Source organism: Bombus affinis, chromosome 18 (genome assembly GCF_024516045.1).
Source record: "Bombus affinis isolate iyBomAffi1 chromosome 18, iyBomAffi1.2, whole genome shotgun sequence".
In the NCBI taxonomy this organism is placed as follows: domain Eukaryota; kingdom Metazoa; phylum Arthropoda; class Insecta; order Hymenoptera; family Apidae; genus Bombus; species Bombus affinis.
Genome location: NC_066361.1, coordinates 1,189,826 through 1,211,052, shown reverse-complemented (window position 1 = coordinate 1,211,052; position 21,227 = coordinate 1,189,826). Strand labels below are relative to the sequence as shown.

Sequence of the window (21,227 nt, the reverse complement as noted above, 5' to 3'; positions counted from 1 at the left end):
CGCTAGTCTCCGCGAGGCGTGCATCCGTGCTCGGCGCCGTTACACCAGATCCCGCCGTAGACGGCGGGAGGACGAAGCCACGGTGGCTCGTCTGTATGAGGCCTACCGCGAAGCGCGGAGGCCCCTGCAGCGAGCCATCAAGGAGGCGAAGAGGTGGGCGTGGGGCGAGTTTCTGACCAGCCTCCACTCCGACCCCTGGGGGCTCCATTATAAGATGGTACTGAAAAAATTTCGTCCATGGGCGCATTCCACAACGGAGAGCATGGATCCCCGGTTCCTAGAGGAGATTGTCAGCACCCTGTTTCCGGGAGCGACGGACGAGGAAAATAACCGGTCCACCAATGAGGAGGAGCAGCAACCCCAACCTTCGGAGGAAGAGCCATGGGACCCCGCGGGAAGTTGGAGACCGGAATCGAGAGTCACCGAGGAAGCATTGGCCGAGGCTGTCGGGAGGATCGGAGCACGGCAGGCTCCGGTCCCCGGCGGAGTCCCGACCAGCCTGTGGAAGGACGTCGCCGGGGTCTTGGCCCCAAGATTACTGCGTCTATTTGACAGATGCCTGTCTCGGGGCAAATTCCCCATCTTGTGGAAAGAGGCACGAATGGTCTTGCTGCCGAAGCCGGGACGCTCTCTGGACTCGCCTTCTGACAACCGGCCGGTGTGCCTTTTGGACGGGGTTGGTAAACTACTGGAAAGAGTGGTGGCGACCCGTCTGGAGTCGCACCTGTCCCGGAGTGTTCCCGGACTGCACGATAGCCAGTTTGGCTTCCGGAGGGGACGGTGTACGGCCGAGGCTGTGGCCCGTGTCCGCTCCCTGGTCGACGGGGCCGAACGGCGCGGTTACGTGGCGTTGGTCGTGTCGCTGGACGTGGTCGACGCCTTCAAAAGCATCCCCTGGGACAGGATACACCGGGCCGTCGAGTTTCATCGGTCACCCGCGTATCTACGGGGTGTGGTCCGGGCATTTCTCTGGGATCGAAGCATCTCCTACACCGTCCGTGGCGGGGGGTGGTTGAGAGGGCGGTATACCGCGGGGTCCCGCATGGCTCCGTGCTGGGTCCACTACTATGGAACATCGCGTACGATGCGGTGCTTCGAGTGCCGATGCCCCCGGACTCGGCGCTGGCGTGCTATGCCAACGTTACGTTGATGCTGGTCTGGGGCGCGGTGTGGGACGGAACCGTCCGTCTGGCGGAAATGGCTGTGGCCCGCGTGGTCGCTGCGATCAGGGGATTGGGGCTGACGGTGTCCCCTGAGATATCTGAGGCAATGTGGTTCTGCCGCAGGGCCGATCACGGTCCGCATCCAGCGGGCTATCGCCTAAGATTGAAGGGGGCTGAGATCGAGGTCGGAACCAGCCTGATATACCTGGGCCTGACCCTCGACAGTCACTGGACCTTCCGCGCTCACTTCGAGCGCCTGGCACCATCGGTCGAGGCGACGGCGAATGCATTAGGACGTCTGCTGCCGGCGTGGTGCTATCGAAACGCCTCTATGGAGCTCCGATCTGGGCAGAGGACTTAATGGCCAGCCGCCGCAGTCTCCTGAAGGTCAGGAGGTTGCTCAGGACGGTGGCCATCAGGGTAGTGAGGGGCTTGCGCACCATTTCGGCGGCAGCAGCGGCGGTACTCGCCGGGTTCCCCCCGCTCGAACTGCAGGTACTGAGGTGTCACGAAATTTACCTCCACACGCGGGGTCTATCGGACGGGAACGGGACGGTAGGCGACGACGTTGAGGGTCGGGCTCGACGGGCCCTGCTCGACAGATGGCGGGGTTAAGGGTTCTCAAGGCCGTCCTTCCAAACTAGGATGTGTGGTTGGATGGGTCTGGCCCCCCTGACATACAGGGAGATGCAGGTGCTCACCGGGCACGGGCGCATTGGCGAATACTTGCACCGAATCAGGAAGGAAGCGACCGCGCGTTGCCACCACTGCGATGCGAGCGTGGATTCGGAGCAGCACACATTAGAGTTCTGTCCGGCGTGGGCGCGGCTGCGCCGCGATCTCATCGCGGAAATCAGGTGGGATCTCTCGCCACAGGCGATGCTCGCGGCACTGTTGGCTAGAGAGAGAGGGAGGAGGGTCGTGAACTCCTTCTGTGCACAGGTTATGTTGCGGAAGGTGGCAGCGGGGAGAGCTAGGGTGCCGAGCTCCCACTCCGAGAGGATCAAGCGGCGGGGGCGCGGCAGACGCGGCGGGCACGCTTGGACAAGGCGCTCCAGGGCCGCCGTTCCGGCCGGTGGGGTCAAAGTTAGGTGCTGATGGATCAGCGCCTCGGGACCGCCAGGCAGTCCGGTAGGGGAACCAGAATGCCTTGTACGGCTCCGGAGACGATGCATTTTGTGCGCGTAAGTGTCCCGGTGTGTAACTCGCACCGGTTCCCGGTCCTCTTTCGATCGCAGCCGAGTCGGCCATCGCGGAGGTTTTAATCGGTTGGAGTCCGGCACTACCATGCCACTCCCTCCCCCCCCCCCCGCCGAAGTGGCCTGGTGTCCGTGCGGATTTCCTCCACGTAAAAAAAAAGTTACAGAAGCCTGTGTCGACACTCTTAATCCCGGGGGTGATGCGGAATAGCAGCGGCGTCACGGGTTGGGCGTTGTGGGGGGGATTCGGCGGTGGCGTTACCGGATGAGGACACCGGTATCGCCCTGATCAGCGTCCATTCAGAATGCCGCGTACTAGACGGCGGTGGCCAAGTGAAAGGACCCTCGGGCAGCATAAGACCGGGCTCAAAACATAAACCGAACGTTGGCTCCCGGCTCGGTAGAAGAAAGGCCCTGTTTTCGATGCGAAAATGCATCAGCGACTACGCGCTGGTCATGGGCATGTTTGCCATTATCGCGATGGTCATCGAGAACGAACTGTCCAGCGCCGAAGTCTACACTAAGGTGAGTCGATGATCATTCTTCGTTTGCTTTGGTTATTGGCACTCTTCCTGTTGGGTTTGGTGCACGATGAAAGGTTTGTGTATTTTGGAAGGTCATTAAGGTTTGGTCAGCTGTATCGCATCGTGATAGATAATGTTAGAGGTGGTAGTAGGCGATAGTGGATTCAGAAGCACTTGAGTATATTTAACGATATTATTTATTAACATATACCCTAAGTGTACACTAGTCGTATAGCACAACTTGCTGGATTAATTCGAGATTACAAATATATCGGCGCGGGGGAAGTATCGACTTAACTGTTACTGCTCGTATGACTCGATGACAAAAGGTTGCCTCGATTCCCTATTCGCTATATTCATAACCGTCGGGGTTGACAAAAGGCGTCGGGGTCTTCCTTTCGAAGGTGTTCTCGAAAGATCCCAACGGTCGCTGAGATCTCGACCTTGTTTACGATTTTGTCTTTTCCTGTAGTCGAAGCGAAGGCATATTATTACGACAAAAACGATGATTCTAATTGACCTACGGTAACCGCCTAAGGTTGTCGGATCTATGATAAACTTAACTATAGGTCAACACGGCTTTTGTGTTGCGGGATCACTGGACGGAAACCGTTATGGATTTTACTGTAGTGTACCGCTACATGTTTAATTATGTTGTAAGTTTTAACAATGATTAAATGGTGTATGGTTTGTTTCGACTACTCGTGGAGAGAGTGAACCGTGAAGAAGCACGTCAACGGGAGCCGTAAATGCCCGTTAACTTTAGACAATAAACGCCACGAAATGATCGATACCCTATTTCTGTTAGGATAATGGAGGTTATTAAATTAAATATAACACTGATATAACAAGTTATAAATTAAGTTTATTCGAACTACTTGTTGACTAGAGAGATATGAATTGTTATAGTATAAGTAGGTTTCGATTGGTAGACAAAGTTACAGCGTAGAGTACGCGACGTAAGCTTAGGTGGTGACGGCTCAAAAAATGTATAAAGACTGAGTTTCTGTGAAGATGATACTGCGCATGAAAACTTGTGATGGGCGAGTCTAAGGAGACGAGATGAGCTGATTCGTTAAGAACAAGTTTTCGTTAGAAAAGTAAGGGAAATAGACTTCGCTGTTAATTGGTTATTTACCATGTTGGTGGATGCTAACCGCCCCGAGATGATGTTGCTAGTGTGAAGCATCATACGCGAGAAATACTAACTTTCCCGTATCCTCCCGTAGTAAACGATAAACTTTAGAAACCGATTCAGTAAAGAGATGTTTGTTCGGTCTGAAGGACCTTAGCTAGAAAATTCAAGAGATTTATGGTCCTTAAGACTATTGACGGTACGCAGTAAGGATGTGCGGTCATCTGGTTGCCATCTTGCCCGTAGTGTGTGGCCTGGTCTAGTTAGAGTGTCGCTAGACGTAACACCGTAGTACGCGCCCAGCTCCGTAGGTGTCACTCGGTGCTCGACACCTAACTGTCATGACTTGTAATAGTCTCCAGATGGCACGATACATTCGGTATATTCATCTAAGGCTACGTATCGTTACCTGTACGTACAGGTGGCACTACCAGTGCAACAAGCTAATGAAGATTCTATAACCCTGCCATGAATAATGGGGTCCCCATACCAAGATAGCGACTGTCTGACAGACCCATGCGCATCTCTTTACATCGATACCGGACGCTTTCGCAAAAAAAGACCTGCCGTTCCAAGTGAGTGCTACCCTACACTTATGAGATCCAAAAACTCAACGCACTACCGTGGTTACGACACCCTTTAAGCATCGATCAACCGTACCGAATATAGACGAGGCTAATGCTGCGTCTCTCCGCGAACAGTCGAAACATTTTGATCCTTCGGGCCAGACCAAGTGAAAGGTGCATTTACCAGTGACCACACAGTGCCATGTGAATAAATCAAAACCAGCAGCGGAAGCATTACCACTACAGCGAAGCTAGTGTCGTTGGGAATGTTACGTAACTTGAGGGTTCGATAAAATAAGATGGCTGAGTCGTAACACAACTATTAATTTTAGTCAAGCTTTATTGCGAATTCAACAATCACAACGGAATACACACAGAGTTGCAATGATATGCTAAGTACGCGACTGCTACAAGGGTAGAGACCGGTAAGAATAACTTGACTATTCTAGGAATACAGAATAAGTGAATCTTACTGACGATACTGTGTCTGAGGAAAGCTAGGGGTGGGTGTGTCCAAGGATACGGGACTATCGGATTTGTTGATGGTAATTTTGGTTAAGGAAGTGAGGGCAGTAGACACTGTCTCCGATTGGATAATAAGACGGCTGGTGGACCAGGAAGGGTTTTAGCCGCCCTCGTGAGAAAGTTGCTAACGAAATATACGAGACGTGAGGAAAACCAACTTTCCTTGTTAACCCATAGTAAACAATAATCGAAAAAGTAACCTGAGAGATACTCGCTTGGTCTAAAGGACTTTAACCATTAAAATCCCAAGACCCCTGGTGGACACTAAGAATATGGAGGGTACGCACCAAGAATTTGCAGACATCTGGGTGTCATCCTGTCCGCGGTATGTGGCCTGGTCTCTGATGTAAATTGACGTTACAGGAGCGTCACCTTCGGAGAAGTATAACCCGTTGGTCCAGGAACGCAACCTCGCATCTTCCCGCCGTGGCTGGACGATCGTCCGCGCAACGAATTCCAACAACAAAATCTCGCAACGATAAAGTAAGCTCTTTAAGTTCTTCGCCGATTCCTACTCTTTCCATAATACCAACCACTGCCAAAAGACTGCCGACTGTGTCAAAAATCAACATCATGCGACAAAAACGTTATCCGTTATTAATACGACCAGTATCAACAGGCCAATAAGAATGATGATTGTCTCTTGAAAACATATCAAGCCCAACTCGAGGGAGAGTGGAAACGGTTCCGACTCGTCCAAAAGAAATTAGAGGACCTCGACTAAGCGGACTCCACGTAGGAAAGAGACACGCAAAAAACTTACATGTCCCTGTGAGCAAACTCCCTCATTCTCGACCTCGTTAGTTCAAAATTACTGTTGAGGTTACTAGATGTATAAAGAGAGAAAACGCGTGGATAAAGTGTAAGGTACAAAATATGTATGTCGGAAATGAAAGAACACCGGAACTCCTCCTTGGATTCGCGGGAATACCGTAACTTTGTAACTTAGCATAAACAAATGTCGCTCCGACTGTTCGAGATTTATGATCATGAGCTTGGTCTCGAGGCGACAATCAGTCGCCGAACGTAGCCGCGGTCAAAGGGATGAACGTTTTATCTAACAAAGGCACAGAGTAACTCTATACCTCTCCTTAAAAGAAATAGTCGTAGCGACACGCGGCAGTAAATATTTCAATGGTCTCTGTCCCGTGGCTCGCCACACGCAGATTCTACACTCCGGGTAAGATGATCTCCAGCTGTCAACATACCTCCGCAGTATATGTTTAGCTAACGTGAGGACCCGCAATAAATCTTAAGATTTAGTCAAGCAAAGTCCTTCATATAGACAAGCAGTCTTTGTTGCAACTATAGGATAGGAGAAACATATCTTCCACGAACGATGCCCCCCGTCAACAACCTCCCCTCAAGGGCGGCCAGCATCTCTTTCAAAACGCTGATATGGAGATCGACCAATTAGCAACAGCGCTAATTTCCCTCACCTTTGGAACGAAAGCTTGGATTGGATTGGAACGAAAGCTTTGACGAATGCGAGGATCTCATGTCCTTAGACCCACCCATTATAATTTTCCTCGACGGCATCGTCGAGACGGAGAGTCATTCTTTGGTGCGATCTCATTGACGAGTGACAGTACTATCTTACAACCAGTGAATTCCTCACGTCTAGTTAACAAAGAGTTAGACTTGAACTGTGCGATACCATACGTTTATCATCCCGTGACCACGGATTCACTTTGAACGTAAGGTCATTATCACTAGTGCTACGAGTGCTTAATCTTATATCTAATAAGCATGTGCTAATAAACTCTGCGTTGTATCACGACAATGGCTAATTCTAATGAAAATTCATTAAACGGCCATCTCCATAATCCTGGCCTCAATCCGACATATATATTTAATTTAGTAGAGAAGTGTAATAATGAGTAGGAATAAAATTTGAGCTGATCCAGATCCGCACGCTAGCAGTGTTATCTTATAAATGAAAACCCCGAAGCCAACGTCGCCTGTCTACTGTTTATGGTCTGCCTTCATGCTAGTCTTTTGTCTATATGCTGTCGATGGCTTCGGCGCTTGAGAAAACTAAAAGACCAGATGTAGAGTTTTCGTACAAGTGGTGACCACTTAAATAATTACCATCAAATATCAGACAACATGGGAACTCACGTTAACTTATTAGTTCCATACTAGGAAGTTCCTCAGTACAATCAGTTACTGGACTATCTTGAAAACTTACTCACTTGCATAGCGCCCTCCGAGGTCTCGTCGATAAGAAGGTCACAGGAACAACTCAAGCGGGTCCGTCAATACACGTCACGAGGACGCGCATTTACCGCATCCCAAGCTTCGTCAACATGTCACACCTGGCGAAGACCACACACCATCTGGATATATGACACCTTCAAGGCTAAATCCCTTTGCGAGCACCTCTTCCGGCACGTCCACTCCAAAATCCTCTCCATCAAACAGTCGGTCCGCAACACTCTCTTTGCCACCTTATTTATTACGTACTCGTCATAAAAAAACAAGCAACCTCCGAAGAGGAAATAAACAATTGTGTAATTCACAAATCTTGAAAACGCAGGGTGTATTTTGGAACTCACCCGACGATTCCACTCTTTACCCGGTCAAGGTCAGGCCCACCTGCTCCCGTGTCACGAAAGGAATCATGAGTTCCGAGGTCGCCAAAATCTACGGCTCGCTAAGTTTGTTCGCGCCGGTGATCTTTCGAGCCAATATGCTGCTCCAACGAATTTGGTCATCGGAAATTGACTGGGATGAGTCATTTCCGATAGATTTTCATATAGAGTGGATCGGGTACTACGCCCAGTTACCATTATTAAACAACAGCATGTTTCAACGTAAGGCAAGAATGGAGTCCGCAACGGCGATTGAAATGCATGGCTTCTGCGATGCCAGAGAGAAGGTTTACGGAGCTTGTGTTTATCTCCGATCCACTAACCCCGACAGCCGCATCTGGATACAGCCTCTAACCGCAAAATCAAAAGTAGTCCCGCTCAAATCCCAAACCATTCCTCGGCTCAAGCTGAAAGGAGCACTCTTTCTTACGTCCTAGATTTCGACAATACAGCAGGCCCTATTGCGCAACATTACTTGGAGTGTCTATTGGATTGATTCCAGCATCGTCCTCCACTGAACAAATACCTCGCCTCACACGCTTAAAATATTTATCGCTAACAGAGTTTCCAAAATCCAAACAAAGATCAATATCCGCGATTGACGCCATGACCCTACCAACGACAATCCCGCGGATTTAATATCGCGAGGCAATACGCCCGAAGAGTTTCTGCGTCCGACCATTTGGCACCACAGGTCCTGAATGGCTCCAACAGTCGGAAGACTGCTGGCCGACATGGACACTAACACTGTAAATTGAATTACCGGAACAGAAAAGGACGACTTGTCTGTCCGCGACTTCTGTCGATTACAGTTTCCTGCGAAGATACTCATTCTGGCCCAAATTAATACGAATCATCGCTTGTTGCCATCGTTGGAATTAGAAACAGAACCGAGCGACACTCTTAACTATAAACGAATTAAACATAGCACACGATAAGCTGAGAAGGTTACTGCAAAACAGTCATTAATCCGAGGAAATCCATACGCTCCGAAGGGATCGAAACGCCGTGGTACAGGGGAAGCTCACGCGACTCAACCTTTTTATAGACAAGGAAGGAATATTGCGAGTCGGGGACCGAGTCAATCAGTCGTGGATGACTTTTTCCCTGAGGTATCCTATAATATTTCCCAAATCATCCGTTACAGCACGAGTAGTCGCTCATGAACATAAGGTCCACATGCACTCCGGAACACAGGCTACGTTATACGCAGTAAGGCGATAGTGGCCCATCATCGGCTGAAGTCAAGTTTTGCGTACGGTCAAAAGCTGCGACTGCTGCTACTGCGCTCATCCATTGCCGGTGGATTACGTAATGGGTAATTTGCCGGAGGCACGAGTAACACAATGTCGCCGATTCACAAATGTCGACGTCGATTATTGTGGCCCATTCCACATCAAGGAGAAAGGAGATCGTAACCGCCGTTAGATGAAGATATACGTAGCTATCTCTGTATGCTTAGCAGTTAAGGCGATGCATATTAAGCTCATTGGCGATCTCACAAGCGAAACCTCCATCGCCGCTCTTCGTAGATTTATCGCTCGATGATGGATTTGCTCGACCATCTATTCCGACAACGGCACAAACTTCATTGGTGAAAATAAGGTATTACGAGAACTTCATGACCTTCTGCAATCGGATGATCGCGAAGAAAAAGTACATACATTCCTATCCAATGGGCAAATTGAGTGGCGCTTCATTCCCCCTCAGTCGCCGCATTTCGGCGGGCTATGGGAAACCGCAGTGAAGTCATTCAAACGCCACCTCTGTTGCGTCGACGGCAACGAGTTACTCACATTCGCACAGTTTAACACCTTCATCATCGAAATTGAATCCATCCTTCATTCAAGACTGCTAACTCCAATATACACTGACCCAAATGATCTCCTGGTCCTCACTCCTGTCCATTTCCTCATCGATTATTCATTAATGAGTTAGCAGGAGCGAGATTTCAGGGACATTCCATCCAACCGGTTCTCCAGATGGCTACATATATATCGGAGATGAAAGGACATCAGGGTCTTTCTTTTGGAAATTTTTAAAGATCCTCAATAATTTAGTCTAGGCTATTTATTATAGTTGTACTTGAATAATAAAACATAGGAGTAATGTTATGATTGAATCCGATTATGTTTGCCCGAGATTTGTGACAGTAGGCTTGGGTTCGAGATGACACAACTCGTCGCTGAACGTGGCCACGGTCACGGGATGAACGTTTTTATCTAATAGAGAAGTGCCAATATTGTGAGACACACGTTGTATTAATAATGAAATCCCGGGCAGGAGCAATGTCAGCTCCAGGTGGGTCTGCCTAGCAACGACGGCTGGAATTTTGTTGGTATCCCCGGCCAATATGCAACGAATTGACGCGACAAACGTGTAATATCGGGGAAATTTAAGTATAAGATTTATCCTGGTACTATTTATAATTTGTAATTTATTTACAATGAATTAATTATGCAGATATTAATTCAGATTAATCAGACAGAAAACGGTTGTTTAATTTGAACTAAATGTACCAATCTTACTTTAATTAGACCACGCTCGCAACTCGACAACGCTAACAGCTCAATCTCTCAGCTACGCTGGTAACTCACGCGACTCCACAACAGTAACCACTCAATCTCTCAACAACTCTAACAATTCTCGCAACACCACAACGCTAACAACTCTACTCTTCGAATCCTCGACTAGCTCTGACCTCTCGATCAACGTTCTCACCTCTCGATTAACGCTCAACGCTTCTCGATCAACACTCTTTGAATTCAAATCTTCCAACAGTTATCGTCCCCCTCCATTAGCGTTATTTTTTCCTCTCTTTAATCCCATCCTGTTAACGCTCCGCAAGAACTAGGTGACTTTAGTCACATAGACTTTTTCCCTATGTACTACCAACCGAAGGACAGACGACACTATTTTGATCGATATCTAATCAGGCTTTTTTCTCATGATACTACATTCGGCCATTCCTGACCATCATATCTGCCCTCCGATGTGCTCATCATCATTGCTCTCACTTACATCACTAACACCAACGTTCCATCACTTCATGTGGTCGGCTGCAGTGGAGATTGAACGCGGCCCCTCGTGTTCGCCTTCTCGTTGCACTAAGTAGCGGTTATTCCGCGGGACATTCATCACGCGGTACGATCCAAGGAACTTCGAATGAAGCTTTAACCCAGGACCGCCCTACGTCCTCTCGATCACCACCAGATCCCCCGTCTTGTATATTGTTACCTTCTTGCGTCTCTTGTTAAACGTCTACTTGTTTCGGGTTTGGATTTCCTCGATCCGTCCCCTTGCTATTCCACCCAATTGATCCCGCTCTTCCTGGACCATTGCGGCCCATTCGTCTTCAACCAGAAGCCTGATCTGCGGATCGTCCCGCGTTTTCATCCGCGTTCCAAACAACAACAAGAACGGAGTATCGTTGGTAGTTCTGCTGGGAGTTGCATTGAGGTATCTCTGAGCTTTCTCCAGATGTTCGAACCACTCGTCTGCTGTTGGGGCAGATAATTTCGTCAACAACGGGATAGGGGTCCGATTCACCCTTTCTACCTGACCGTTGGACCGCGGAATGCCAGTAGTAGTCCATACATGCTCGATGTCTTCCTTATTGCAATAGTCCCCAAAGGCGCCAGCTGTAAACCCCGTCCCATGATCGGAGATAATGCTTCGCGGATTCCCAAAGCACACAGACTGCTTCTCCAAGCGACTGATGAATTCTGCAGTACCCGTTGATTTGGTAGTGTACAGCCAGATGAACTTGGTGAAAGCGCCAACCACTACAAAGATATGCCGGTAGCTTCTCTTCGGAGTGGGTAATGGTCCAATATCGTCGACATGATAGGTGTCCAATGGCAACTCTCCATTCGTCGAAGGTGTTCAGCAAACCCTCCTTCTTTCCTTTCTTTCTCTCCGCAAGGATACAGTAAAATGCAACTCTGCACTACCTTTTTCCACTTTCTCACGCATTCCCTTAAACCAATAATCTCTTTTTAATAATGTCTCTGTTTTAGTGATGCCGAAGTGGCCACGTTCGTGACCTCGTCGAACCACTTGAGTTTGCATCGACTTTGGCACCACCAATAGCGGTGTGTCCTTTATTTCCCGATATAAAATACCATTCTTTAGGACGTACCCGTCGGCCTCATGCTGTTCGATGTTGTCTCGGATCTGCAGGTGGTTCTCCTGCAATTGCGCTTCTCTCAACAGTACAAGCATCCCTCGTTCGTCCTCGTCTATTAGCATGACCTCGGGTAGGGGATTTCGACTCAACGCTTCGTCATGCATCATACTGTTCCATGGTCTATACTCCACCTTGTAACCGAACTCCTCTAGAAGGGTTGCCCACCTCGCGACACGCACGCACAAGTCCTTTTTCCGCATCGTTAATGCGAACGCCCGGCAATCTGTAATGATATTAAAAGGGATGCCTAGCAGGTAGACACGGAATGTCTTCAACGCTTTCACGATGGCCAAAACTTCAGGTTCGTAACTGGTGTACTTCTCTTCAGTGTGTGAGGTCTTTCCGCTCGAATAACATACGGGGTGAAAAACATTGTCCCCGCTGTCGCGCTGCATCAAGATCGCACCATATGCCACACTGCACGCATCCGTATGCAACTGAGCCTCCGCCCCAGCATGATACAGCTTCAACACTGGCTTCTCGCTTAACGCTGCTTTTACTTGCTTGCTTTACTTGCTCTTCTTTTACTTTTACTTGCCTTCTAAACGCTTCTCGCTCGCGCGACTCGAATCGTGAACGGGACATCTACTCTTAATAAATCCTATAATGGTCTCGCGATGACAGAGTATCGGGGCACAAACTTCTTAAACCATCCCGCTAGGCCCAGGAAACTTTGAACATCCCTAGCGGATCGGGGAAATTAGCGACGGCCCTGGTTATGCATTCAGATAGTTGAATGTTACCGCCCTCGATGATGTGGCCCAAATACTCTATTCTCGTTTGTAGAAATCGACACTTACTCCAGTTTACGAATAGTCCGTGTTCGCTAGGGACATGCAACACAGTTTTTAGTTTTTCTGTTCCACTCGAGGGGTCAGTCGACGGCACAATCAAAACGTCCATGTACGTCAGCAACATCCCAGTCACGATCAACTCTTCAAAAACCGCATTTATAAACTTCTGAAAAACGGCCGGCGAATTGCATAGTCCAAACGGCATCTTAAGGAATTCTTACTGGCCTGTGGGGACTACGAACGGCGTATACTTTCTGCTACTTTCCCCAACTGGGACATGAAAGAATCCGTTCTTAAGATTCAACGTACTAAATACCCTCGAGCCCAGTATCGAATCTAGTTGGTCTTCGATCAAGGGCAGTGGGTATCTGTCTTTTACTACCAGTCGATATAACTATCTATAATCGACGTAAATTCTAATCGAGCCATCTTTCTTCTTAACCAAAACGATTGGACTGGCGTGTTATTCCGTCCTCCAACCACATTTTGATCTGTTTATCGACTTCGACCTTGTCTTGTGGAGATAGTCTTCGCGGCCTTTCGTAAATTGGAATATCGTCCTGCAGTACTATGTTCATCTAGATTCCTACTTCGCGCGTTTTCTGTGGCCTATAACCTCGTATCAAATTTTCTACTGCCTGCTTATGTTGCACGTTCTCGACATGGGATAAATCTACCTCACGCGCTCCCGTCTCTATGTCTATTTTAAGGACCTTCGGAAACACATCGGAAATTTCGTTCTTCATTCTACGAATGGAGATATCTCCCTCCTTCATGTTTATCTCGACGGTATCTAAGAAGTCTGTGCCTATTAACAACGAACGTGGCATCATAGTGTTCGAAACTAGTGTATCATTATATAATATGACACATCGTCTATAACGATATTTGTTGAAATTTTCCCGAGCGTAAAATTTCTCTCAGACCCGATACGCGAAATTCAACAATTTCTCGACTTAATTTGGGCGCTCTGATTCTTACATACTGATCTGTCCGCAGCAAAGTTAATTCGTCACCGGTGTCTATCAGCACGCTCAGTTCGAAATTTCTAATTCCGACACTTTTACAACTCGCTTGCAGCAATTTGCGCGCATTGTAAACTTCTTTAGAGGTCTTACCTAGATCGTCGCACTTCGATGCGATGTGTCCGTGACCTCTACATTTAAAGCACTTACGCCCTCTCGACTTGTTCGGACACTCTGCACATACGTGTTCTTCATCACCGCAATTGTAGCATCGCGTCTTCATCGCACCTCCAGATCGACTGGGCCTCCTCTTTTTCTCAATTTTGGCCGGCTTCGCTATCGACTTTGTCCTACGACTCTCCTGATCCTCGTACGCGATCAACCTATTTCTTAGCTCCTTGATGGATGCAGCATCGTACAAAGTAGACTTGTTGACTTCCTCGTCTACAATCCCGTTAATGATATACTCTACCTTGGCTTCCTCTTCCATATCGACATGATTGGCTATTTCAAGCATGCGATACATATAAGCCAAGCATGTCGTCATCAACCACTACCACCACGAGTCCAAACCCATACAATGGCCGAGCAGGGGGGTTACTAGTCCCATCGGACTTTCACTCGACCCCCGTTGTATCATTCGTATTCATTGATGGGATTATCGTGTGGATGTACGGCCACGTCACTACCGGCCGGTGACCTGCTAACCGAGCTCGGCAGTTCCAAATGGGACTCACGTAAGCGGCATCCTCAAAGTACAGTGTACCCGGAAACGTATCCCGATGGTCCCATCCGTAGCTTCAGGATCGTGGGTGCGCTACTACCCAAGGCCACGTAGAGAAAGTGTAATCGTACTTAAACGCCTTACACTCCCAGCGACCTTCCCTGCGGAGTACATAGAGGACTCACGTAAGCGGAACGCTTGTCGCGACGATCCTCCCTGGCTTCGGGAACGTCGAGAAGGAAGTAGTTTGAGCGTTTAGGGCTTGACCTTTGGGCCGACCGCGCCATTCCTGGAGTATAGAACTTACACTGGCTTCGGGAATAGATGCTGGTTATGTTCTACTTTCCAGCGTCCAATTCCCGTGGAACGGCGCGCGTAAATGGTTGGCGCGCGACTTGGGAAAACCCTGCCCTCTCCTTTCGGGTCATTGGACAAGTTGAACCTAGTGCACGCATCTGCCAGCGTTCTTGCCACTTCTCTATTGCTTCTCCGACGATGGTTCTTTAGTTGCTCGCTTCGTCATGTCCTTTTTTCTTCCTGTAGACTCTCGCCCTGACTTCGATTAGGAGGTCGACGGGAATAACTCTAGCGATGACCTGAAGTGCTTCCATTGATGTTGTCCTGTAAGCATTCGTCACTTGGAGGGGCGCCATCCTCTGTGACCTTATCAATTTGCTCTTCACTTTCCCCTTCAGCAGATCACTCCAGCCGGCTGCGGCGTATGTGGTTATCGGCTCGTACAGCCCTTTGTACAGGGTACGTATCGCCGCGTGTCCGAATCCCCATTTCGCCTTGGCCACTCTCGTGAGGCTGCTGAAGTGTTTTTGGCACTTACCAGTTATTTCTTGCACGTGCCTGTTGATTTTTAGGCCTCTTTCGAGATGCACTGCAAAGTACTTGATCGCTCGTTCCATTCTTACATTCTTGCCGCTGATCTTGATGATTGGTGGTCTCTCCGCGTCCAGTTTACCTTTGACGAGCAGCATCTCCGTCTTCTGCGCGGACAACGCTCGTTTCTTCCTCGTGCACCAGGCGGAAACGCGGGTAACTACTTCCTATCCTTTTTCTTGTAGCTCGTTCCTCGCGTTACCTGCGACCAGGATCATTATGTCGTCCATGTTCACACTCTATCGCGCTTTCCCTTAGCACGGCCAGCAGGTCATCGAATACAAGGTTCCAGAAACTTGGACCCAGTACCGATCCCTGCATCCTTTCGTAACGGGCTTGCTGACTGCATCGTTTTTCTCAATGATTTGCACTGTTCTGCCCGAGAAGTAGCTCCTTGTCATCCGATAGAGGTTTCCGGTGAGCTTCTTGTTTTCAGTTCGTGTAATACGTTCGGCCACAAAACATTGTCGAAGGCTCCTGATATATTGAGCGCGATTGCGAGGACGTACTTCTGCTCGCCCATTTGCTTGACATTCTCGCGGAACTTGATGATCGCATACACCGTCGATCTTCCGGGACGAAAACCGTATTGTCTGTCCGAGGTGAGTGCGAGGTCGTGGAAGATGGGTGCCATCCTGGTGGCCATTAGCCTTTCCAGCAGTTTGCCTATCATAGAGAGCAGGCAGATTGGCCTGTAGGATTTAGGGTTGCTTCTGTCCCGATCCGGTCCCTTGGGGATGGTGATAACATTTCCAACCTTTCACCGTATGGGGAAGATTCCCCAGGCGAGGCAGCCGTTCATAAGCCTTAGGAGCTCCTGATGTATTCCTCCCCAGGTCCGTTGGATTGTTTCAACCTCAATGAGGTCGGGGCCTGGGCATTTCCCCTTCCTCAGCCGTTTCACAGCGCCACTGAGTTCCTAGAAGCGGAATTCAGGGGTGTCCTCGACATTCGGAGGGTTTATCGAGCTCTGCCTTATCTCTTTCTTCTGTTTTCGTGTCTTCCTGGTCGTCGGGTAGAAGAGCGGACAACATCGCTGCCGCGGTCGTTCGCCAGTTGGAGGCATTTCCTTGCGGCGATTCCAGCGTTGATGTTGTTTCCTCCCCTCTGAGTTTCCTTCCGACTGTTTTGTACGCGATGCCCCAGGGTTCCCTGTTACTTTCTTTGGTGACGAGATCCTGCCAGCTCTGGATCTTTGTTCTTGTCAACATCCTCTTGTACTCCTTTCGGGTTTCCCTATACCGCAGCTTCTCTTGCTCCCTCGTTGCAGGGTCCTTGGCCCCTTGGTATCTTCTTCTGACCTGGTAGGTGTTCCTCTTTGCTCTGGTGAGCTGGGGCGTCCACCAGGGTACAGACCTGTAGTGCCACTTCCTCTTTGGAATGGCGGCGTCGCAGGCTCCTATCAGGGTTGTCTGGAGTTGCCCGGCCATTCTTTCGACGTCCTCAGCTTGCTGGAGGGTTATTTCTTTGAGTATCTCTATTCCCTCCATGACAGCTCTCTGAAATGCCTCCTAGTTGATTTTTCGCATATTGTATCGTCTTTCCTGAAGCTGCGGCATGGTGCTCCTCTTCCCGAAGTCCAGGAGCGTCTCCAGTATCCAGTGGTCACTGGAGGTTCCATCTTCGTGTATTCTCCAGGCCTTCACGAGGGGTATAGCCTCTGGGCTCGCCATAGTCACGTCTATGTTGTATCGCCCTCGAGTCGTCTCGAACGTGTAGGGTTGTCCTGGTTGATTCAGGACATGGAGACCGTACTGCGCTATGACTGCCTCTGGGGCTTCACCTCTGCCATCGGTGCTACTGCTGCACCACAGCGGTGATTTCGCATTCGCGTCCAGGCCAATGATGGTCCTCTTACCCCTGAGACACCGTAGTACTTTATCCACTTGTTGTATGCCGACTTCAATGTTTTCTGTCGGTGGAAAGTACAGGCTTGCTGCGTATACCTCTGTCTCCCCGTCGCTTATCTGCACGCAAATGCAGTGTGTTGTGCAGAGTTCGGCGACTTCGAGAGGCGTTAGGGTCTCTGATTTTATCCCTACGGCCGCCATTGGCGGGTCGTGCTTCGACCCTCTACAGGCGATCGCAACTCCCGTGCCGAATCTAGTTTTTTTTTCCCTCGACGCTGTATGGTTCTTGCATTAATAGGATGTCGTCACCATCAGCGTCCATTTGCATCCTGATCTCGCAGGGAACTGTTTTGGATCGCTGCATGTTATGCTGCAGGGTCCTTATTTCCCTTTTCCTCCCATGTTCTCTTCTATCACTGTATCGCGCTTTAGTCATGTTGCGTTCTTGATACCAGTGCTTCCAAGGCTTTAGTGTACATCGGGCATTTCGCGCTGGAGGCCGCGTGGTCGCCCTTCTTCCCTACCTTCCTGTAGTTTACGCAGCTGGCGTGCCCGTTTTTGTTTGTGCATTCTTTTGTGCTGTGCCCGCTCTCTGCGCAGTGCGCGCAGATTTCGTAATTAACGCGGCAATATTTTGCCACGTGCCCATAGCCTTGACATTTGTAGCAGCGACTAACTGCTATGAAGTCCCTCACCTTGCATGCATTCCATGAGAGGAAGATCTTCTCTCTTAGCAGTTTCTCCCTTACCTGGGCACTTCGATGACCCAATTCGTCTCCTTCTGGTCCTTTCTGCCAGTCCTGAAGCAGAACTTAATGGCTGCGACGTCATCCTCATTCAGCCATTCCTGATTCTGCTTCCTCATGCAAGCCAAGATCTCCTTCTCGGGGATGTCTCTCGGGACGTCGTATATGATCATCCTGGGGGGTCTCCGCTGCGGTGTGCTGGCTTTTAGTCCAGCTTCCTTCAGTTTCGAGTTCTCCGTGAACTCTTTTAAACTCTCCGGCTTCGTCGTTTCAACGACTATGCCGTTTCCCTTTATTTTTCGCAAGGCAGTGACCTGGATTCCTCTCTTGCGGGGATTCACCAGAGTGAACACCGCGTCGCGAGCTTCTTCGCTCGTTTGGATCTCACCACCTTCTCTTTCCGGTCGGATTATGACCACATTTTTCGGCGGCTTTACCGCCGTCTGTGCGACATTGTTACTTGTGATTCTTACCTTCTCTGCGTAGGTGGGCTCCCTCTGCTCATGCTGCGTCGTTCTCAGGACGGCTGTTTCTAGCCGCCTGGTTGCTTTGTTAACGGCGCTCGGTATCACCGTTTCCTTGCTCTTCTCATCCCCGGCACTCTGCTCCATTCTACCTGTCAGGTAGCTGTTATGGAGCAGTAGCTCGTCAACGATCCCCTCATTTCCTTAAAACACTGCATGATTACGGCGGTGTGTTCTTTCTGGCGCTGTTGTTTCTCGTCATCCAAGGTTACCAGAAAATCGTCGATGTACGTGCAAACGATACCTAAAGCGCCCGTAATTTCGTCGACGAATCTCTGACACGTTTGTGCCGTGTTGTGAAATCCAAACCTTGTATTTAACGCTTCGAATAACCCGGACGGAGTCGCTGTCGCTGTCTTTTCGATGTCCTCGGACGCGATCAGAATTTGATAGTACGCGCGGACGAGGTCGATTTTCGAGAAGATTCGCTTACTATGCAGTTGTTGCGCGAAGTTTTCGATATGCAGCGGCGAATACCTGCCTGGTATAGTGCGGGCGTTCAGCGCCCGGTGGTCGCCGCACGGTCGCAGTCTTCCGTCTTTTTCGGGACAACATGCAGGGATGATGCACACGGGCTCTTCGATGACAATCACTCCTTGCTCCAACATCATCTCCAATTCCGTCTTCAGCTGTTTGAGGCGATTGGTGACGAGGCGTCTTACTGTAGACGGGTAGTACTGACGTGGTCTTGATATGTTACACGCCGTACCAGGCGGATGGGTTAGGTCCGAGTATTCCCGCAGGAGCTGGTGATACTGGAGGAAGCTTTTCTTTCGCGGGTCCACCAGCACCCGTAGTAACTGGGCGTATTAACGTCCGCCATTACGAAACGCCACTTAAAGTCACGTCGAAGAGACAGGTTCAGGGACGTCGCGATGAGTGTCCCGTTGGCCGCGAACGTATTCGTTCCTGTTCGCCGATCCGCGTAATCTATTGCCCGGGTACACGCATAGGTCGGCTGCAGTGTCCGCGAGGAAGGAAATCCTCGAACTCCTGTCGGTCACGAATATGCGGTGAGATACGGAGCCGTCATAGCACACCACGTTCACTAATGCGAAACTCATGCGCTTAAATCCTGGGATTTTCTTTATGGCCACAGGCCGATACACACATAATTCTTAAGCCTTCAGTTTATGCTATATTAACATTTAGGCAACCGCGCGCGTCGCAGCATGCTATACGTTTCTCAACGCGTTCGGACAAGCCAAATTATACACTGTCCACCGCGTACTGTTCCAAGTATCGAAGACTAAGATCTACTACTTAGAGAACAAAGAAGTCTAAAAATTATTATAGGATTTATTCAGAAATATGAAAAATTAGGATTTCCAATGATTTTTATCCTATATGATAGATTCATTGATAAATGGATCCATTCACAATGGATTAAACAGGAAACAGGAAACATTATAAAGTGAACTAAACACAGTAATGTGCTATCACTTTGACAACTAAATGGATAATTCATAACTCACAACTAATAGTTTAGAATTCATAACAACTCGGCACCTCTCTTTCGGCTCAACTCTCGACTCCTCACAATTCGACTTTCAGTTAACGTCTGCTGATTAATTCGTCTTTCTCCCTTAAGTATCCCTTTGTCATCTTTTCGTATCCCCCACCACGTACGTATTCCATAACCGTCCGCATTGATGGCCACTTGCGCCTTTTTCAGAGTAACTATTCGACTGAAGGATCGACGACACGTTGATGCCTCTTGGCCGATTCAAGTTTCCCGACCCTTTCGGCCTGTCGGCACTTAGGCTTTTTCGCAACATTGTTTGTACAATAGTTCATCCGATATTTCTTAGGCAATCTGTCCATGATACTAAATTGATCAAGTGGTCAATTATATTTTGTGGTAATGATTTTATTTAAAGATTTCACATATTCGGTATACAAAACATCGAATTAAAAGTATATACCTAATGTATAAAAAAACATAGGTAAAATTAGAAACATTAAAAATGATCAAAGATAAATAACACGACTTGAAAGTGAAATTAAAGATTCATAATGCACTTTAATACTTTTTTGCAGCGTGGTATCGTTCGATTATTACCTTATTTAATCGTAAGTGGTAGTGAAAGTGTTAAATTAATTTTATCACCACTAGATTGGTGTATTTTATTATGTCATCCCATAAGTTCGTGCCGTTTTTCGAGCGATTACATATATTAAGATTGTTTACATACCTTTCAGTTTCATAAAAAATGTAATCCCCCTCTCGTTGTACAACTTCTTCCCATTCTTCATTATTCCGTCTCGATAAAAGTTCTCTTGTTTTTCTTTAAAATATGAAATGTATACACAAATGTCGGCACGAACTTATGGGATGACCTAATATATGAGGTGGATAGATCGTCATAGGTACCGAAGAAATACTAGAGTATAACTAACAGTATATTTATTAACGATACCCTCAATGTACATGAGATCATAGAATTCGTCGAGGAAAACCTCCGTTAGGTAAGTGAGGGAAATGGACGTTGCTGTTAATTGATTAATTAACGTTAATGGACGTTAATTAATTAATCTCTAGAGTGGTGGTTGAAGGCGGATACTAACCGCCCTTGAGAGAAAGTTGCTAGCGGGAAGCATCGTATGTGAGAAATGCGGATTTCTCGTATCTTCCGTAGTATGTGATAGATTTAGGGACCGCTAAGAGAAAGACTATTTGTTCGTTTGAAGAACCTTAGCTAAATGAGTCCTAAGATTTATAGCACGTCCATAGGCTAGCTAGAAATATACTGTGGAGATGTATCTACATCTGGTAATCATCGTATCCGAAGAATAGGATCTTTGTGCAGCGAGCCACGGGATAGAAACCGTTGGAAAATT

General features: G+C 48.5%; 1 long non-coding RNA gene across 1 annotated transcript in view; it reads right to left on the bottom strand.

Annotated features, from left to right (window-relative positions):
- Positions 1-21,227, bottom strand: part of LOC126926697 (uncharacterized) — a 154,975-nt gene that overhangs the window by 109,284 nt on the left and 24,464 nt on the right. The gene's annotated exons all lie outside the window — the stretch shown is intronic.